Genomic DNA, 6,613 nt, shown 5'->3' with positions numbered 1-6,613 from the left:
TTAATTTATTTCATGTGAAAATTATAGCATAAAGAATATATCTATCCCTCCTTTCAAAGTGTCAATTTAGATATTACTGTCTACGTTTAAGTTTTGCTCTCTTGTTTCTTGATAGAACCATCTTGAGCTCTATGAGGAAACTACAATCTGAGAACTCAATAGCTAGGAATCAGTTAGGTAGCTAAATGATGGTCTCATTCTAGTTAATGTCACTAAATGATAGACAATCAAAAAAATTGATTTAAAAACATCTTTACTGAAGCTCATAGTCCTTGGCAACAATTTAAAGAAGATTATAATATATTCACAAGTAAAGCTTTTATATTTTGTATTTTACACCAAAGTCGTACAAAAACCATGAAAAACCAACAATGGAAAAGCACCAACATCCAAAAAAATACATGCATGACTAAATAGTAAACAAAGTAGCATGTGCATTTAACTTTCTATATAATGCTTGACAAGCATGACTTCACATAATTTATTAACCCCATTCAAAGAAATATCACCAATCATAAAGTAACAACTTATCCAACTAAAACCTTTGATCTAGGGAGACTGTACTTGCCCAATCTGATGCAGAAAGAATTGAATAAAGATTTGGTATTGAATAAGCACTTTCAATCTTCACAGTCACATGGATATCCGCACCACAACCTTCACATAATTACAAATACAAATGCATTGATATTTTATCATATTTTAAATTTTGATTTAAAATATAAATTAAGGGAACATGCTATATCAAGCCCAATACTATCTACAAAGGATTATATTACACTGGAAAGTTAAAATTTTGCTTCAAAGGTTTACTTTTAAGGTAATCTTTCAACTCATGCACCACCTTAGCATCTTTAACTAAGGAAACAACATAATAGTCTATGCCATTCTCAACTCCAAATTTAATATCATCCCAATCTTTATCTGCGAAAAAATAGAAGACAGGAAATAGATTTTATCAAATACCAAATTAAGCTATCTCAGATGTTGTTTTGGTCAAAACAACTCATCACATATACAAGTAACAAAAAAATACAAATATTACACATATTTCAAGATTGATAAACATATCATTCAATTATATTCTAGGTAACTTCAATCAATCAATATTATTACAAAAAAGGGAAATCACAATGAAATCAAAGTCCCTAAGAAAGAAGCAGATTGAGATGTACATGTCAATAAGTAACAAAAATCTAATTTGCTATGCATGTCTGAGAGTTGATAAAATGGTCTTAACCTGTAATGGAAGGCAGGGTAGCACTTTTTTCATGCACATTTAAGTGTCATCGTGATTTAAGCTCTCCTCCATTGATTACTTCACAAATTATAGAATCTGATGTTTTTGACTTCACTTGCAGTGACATCATCCCCCCTAGAGAAATTCAAATAATGATAAGAAATAGAAAGCTATGAAAATGTTGCGAATAACATTAGTAACTCTGTTCTTTTCAGCTAATAAATGAATTTTCAAGCCAGCACAAGAGAACATACCATCAACAAGTAGTGTGTCTCCTTTCTCCACATCATTCACAAAATCATCATAATTCACGCTTACATAGTCTTCAAAGTCCACTCCTCTTTTGATTGTGAAAGTAAACTCTTGGCCCTTTGTGAGCATGATAGGTTGTGGTAGATCTCCACTTCTGACTTCAGGGCCCTACAGTAAAATGATCTTTTAATTTATTGTTTGAGCAAAGGACTAACTCAAAAGACGTATAAAAAAGGGGGTTATCTGATAAATTGCACCTAAAACACAAAAAATGACTATTAATAATGTAGATGTATTTTAATTTAGGATGAAAAAAAAGTGAAACAAATTTCAAATCTACATCTTTTCTGATTGGCTAACAGTGTTGCAATATGAAAATAACCCACATTATGATGTTTTCAAATAGTTAGTTCCAGCAACAACCTGTATATAATAAAGGAGTTTCAACACCTATGCAACTCTAGATGAAAGCAAATCTTGTATCATCTTAAAGATTTCATGCATATTGATAATATTCTCCTATTATAAGATTTCATGCATATTGATAATAATAAACTTAGATATCATTTATAAAACAAACTCTTAGACATTAGCGGTAGAAAATGCTTCATATTTAAATTACCTGCCAATAAATTAAGCGTCTCATATTGCAGATTAAAGCCCAGAAATAGTTATAGAAAATGCATAGAAACAGATCTGAGTCTAGATCAAGATAGCTCAAGTCCATACAAAATGTCTCAATGATTGAGTTTCTATATATAGTTATCTTATTTTAGGGCACCAAAATGGGTTTTTTTCCCCTTACACAAGTAAATGATCTATTAAAATATCCTAGATTTGTAATTATAAAGCTTTGCTTTGAACAAAATGCCACAATCAAATTGTGAACTAGAGAATAGTGGAAGGCCACACAGGCAATTACTTCCCACAAATACTATGATAAGAAAAGATAATGCTCACACACTACTTGAGATCTGAAATAGAACAAGCTTCAACAATACATTGCAATATATATATACATATACATATACATATATGGATCTTTTGGCACTGTTACTAAAATCATTTACCTTCTAGGTAAGAATATAAGTTTGTTTCAATATACAAATCTTCAAAAGGAATTTCATATTAGAAAAAAAAATTAACAAGAAATAAATTAAATTGTAGTGCACTAGGAATAATATAACACATAATGAATACTAAACCTCAATTGAACAAAAGACTATACAGTGGCTTCAATAAAACTGATGCTACACCTAAACCATCACTTGTAGCAAGCCACTTGAAGATATGTAGTACAAACCATCCCAGAGAACAACCTCTAATTTTAAAAAACTTTCACTTTTACTGGGTGAAGTTTTACTTTTTGCCTTGGCAAAGTCAACCAGGTCTTCAAACAGCTTATCTCCAAGTTTAACTTGTTTGTTGGAAGTTAAAGATTGTTCTGGATATGCATCATTGTAAGTTCCATCATGAATGGAGATGAAAGCCAATTTTCCTGACTAGATTCTTATAATGAATATATGAGAGCACTTCAATTTCATTTTTGAATTCTACTGCACTGTGCACTTGTAGAGATCCTTTCTTGTTCCTCTTTGTGCCCACCACTTAGCCCACATTATTGAGTGTCCTATACAAGAAAGTTTTATAGCAAGCAATTTATTCAAGATTCTTGGAGTTGTTCCACTATAAGATATGATGAAATTATCAACTAATTGCCTATTATTTAAGAAAATGAGAAACAATATAAGACACTTTGTAGTGCTGCAATAATAGCCAAATCGCCAAAGTAGGCATGCTTTTTGGATCATATTCTCTCTTAGACACAGATGTAACATGCATTTTGGTTCAAGGTGATTTCTAGGAGCTTGGGTTCACTATCAATTCCAACACCTTCGACTAAAATTTTTGAACAAGTCAAAAGTTGTTCCACTATAATGATTAATAATAAAATTTATCATTGTTCAATTCAAAATTTTATCATTAGCAAAAATGGTAGATAATTTTGTTCATGGTCTCAAGGAAAACAAAGACTGTTTGACAATAGCAAGAAACAACACAAATGACTTAGAAATAGTCTATCACAATGAAAGACATATTTTTCCCATCATAACACAAGCAGTGCTCTACTGTCTCATTTTTGGTAAGAGAGACACCCCCCAAACATGAAGGATTCACCCTCCAAACATCTTCAAACATGAAATGATCCACTGTCTATTAGAATGTTGTCTAATCCAGGCTAAACCTCCATTAGAAATTACCATCCAACACTGCACTTACACCAAGTTTTCCCACTCTCCTGAATTTGGTTAATATAGTACAAATAAATTATCACAACCTCATTTTCTCCCACCAATAACAGTGACTACGGGTGGTAGGAGAGAATCTACATTGGAAACTTTAGAATAAGTATAGTTGACTATGCCTAACCAATCACTGGTTTGAATGCACCAGTCTATTATTCCTTACTCAAGCCGCAATGAAAATTAAAAGAATGTGTGGACAAGATAAAAATAATAATAAAATGTTTTCACATTAAATATTAGCCAAAATGCATTTGATACATCATAGGAACTCACTGTTCCATGGGACAGAGACTGATTTGCAGAGAACAGGATTATTTTATTGATTAAATTTTTTTCACAATGCCTTGTCTCACCACTCCAACTCTAGTTCTCCCCAAAACACTCGAAAAATCCCTTCTAAATAACCAAGCAACAGTAAACAACCATTGTTGTCTAACTATCTGACTGTTACCAGTTAGTTATAAACTTAAATTTGTTGTCTAAGTTGACACAAAGTGTCAACTTCGACAACTTACAATCATATATGCCTTTAATATATTTCACTAACATTTTCAAAGGTTTTATAACTTGACTAACCCTTCCAAAGACACCTAAAACCCTTACAAGCTTTTCTTTGCATTTTTTCTACATTTGATACTTTTCTTCTAGGTGGACATGTCTATCACAAACATCCAACATGTCTGTCCTTAGACTTCATGGCAAAAACCCTACAAACAACACATAAAAAGTAAGGACATGAACCATCCAAACATCTCTAATAGCTTGTGGATATCCCAAAGATGCATAAATTCATGACTTGTGAAAACCAAAAAGATAAGACTAACTTGTATAACAAGCAAATACCCAAAATGATTTTATGTTTGTGTTATGTTTGACAATGATAATGATATTTGGATTCAAGTATGAGGAAATTTGTATCAATCAATTCATTAAATATCATTTGAATACAAAGAAGATTTTAAGAGATTCAAGAGCATAATTATAAGCCAAATTTGTGGAAGACCTAAATCAGATCTAAGTGAATAGACATGTGAAGGCTTATTTTGAATATGATGAGCATATCTAAGGCAAAATTTTTATGAAGGTATATTCCAAGTTTAGAGCATTTATTGAAAAACACTATTTCAAATCTTGGTGGATTATTCATAAGTACAAGGCAGATTTGTTGAAGACCTCAAAGGAGATCTAAGGCATATCTACCTACATTATAAACACTTTGCATTTCAAAGGTCAGTTCCTTCTGCATTGCAGGATTTGAGGTTGTTGTCTCTTGCTAATTGAGTCTACACATTTCTTTGAAGTTATATACATACATACATACGTGTGTGTGTGTGTGTGTGTGTGTACACACACAAAATTCACCTACAGGGATTTCCATGCTAAATAGTATATGCATCTTGTGTTCTTTTGTTAGACATCAACTATGTGAATGCTTTCTACATTTCTTTCAGTTGACTAAATATATATAATAAAATATGCAGGTTTCTATTCCAAACCAACTCCAATGTGGACAAATATCTAATAATTGGGATTTAAACTAAGCAAGAACTATATGTTCAAGGAACCAAAAGATGACTAAAATGAGACTATTACAAGCGAAAAAACTTCAATCTTGTTAAAGAGAATTGGGATGTGTGTTTGAAGACTTAACAAATTTGAGCTTCACTTGGTTTCAAGAATACTATAATATTCTCTACTTAACAAGGCCAACCACTTGAAGTTGGAAGCTCATTTGGCCTCACACCCCTCCCCCTAACACCAATCTAAAGTACCGATTATCATTTAATTACATACTTCATTCATTCATTCATTCATTTATGAACTATAACATTCAATTAATACAATCACATAACATTCATTAATATGACATAAAATTCATTAATACACAATACTAATCAAAACTTCATTAACACATAACAATATTCATTAACATAAACTAAAAATTGCTATTAATACGCATCATTCATACAAAATTACTTAAAACAAAGTTCTTTCATTATCCAACAAGGTTTATCAAAGAAGATTTTTAAAACATCATTTCTTTTTTTTGTTTTTCTGAGCTCTCTTAAGAAAAGTGCTCATAGGAGCATCCCTATCTACTTCATTCTCCTCCTCTTCTGGCACGTGTAATGTCAAATTACGATGGCTCCTTCTTTTTAGAGGAGCAGGAGGTTGCTGCACTAAAGGGGGCTCTGTTGTAAGAACAAGTGAATGCAATAAATTGGCATACTCTTTTTCTTTTTCTAACTGTTAAAAGTTTGTAATTAAGTACAAGTACAACATAAAATGCATTTTTCTTACCTGATAATGCCACATCATCTACATTAACATTTTGATCTACCACTACGTCAACATGTTGAACACTTGGAACATGGTCCACTGCTTCAGCATGATGTTCAGCATGCTCTGAATTATTCAAAAAAAGGATACATGTCAAATTCCAATTGAAGATGTTAAATTGTATTCATAATTGCATAATTAATTTTCAATAGAAAATTAATATCTCCACCACTATAATGCACATCATGGCTTCATCAGGAGCAGGTTCTGTGGTAGGATATGAAGGCTACGGTAAAATGTTATGCACATTGTTATGTAGTCAATTTACGTTTAAAACTAATACCAAAAATGAATTTTCTCGACTATTTAATTAAATTTTTTTTTCATTTGACCAATTTACCTATGAGATATCATTTGGTGCATTGGATTCTTGGGCAAGGCTTACAGATTCTTCACGTAAGCGTGCAACCACAATTTTATAGCCTGCCTTCAAGGCAATTTTTCTATCTTCATCTGTGACCTCCACATTGAAATC

The sequence above is a fragment of the Cupressus sempervirens genome, chromosome 10, assembly GCF_028749045.1.
Source record: "Cupressus sempervirens isolate cs-2001-9-10 chromosome 10, ASM2874904v1, whole genome shotgun sequence".
Lineage (NCBI taxonomy): Eukaryota > Viridiplantae > Streptophyta > Pinopsida > Cupressales > Cupressaceae > Cupressus > Cupressus sempervirens.
The sequence above is the reverse complement of the archived record's forward strand: the minus strand, read 5'-3'. Positions refer to the sequence as shown.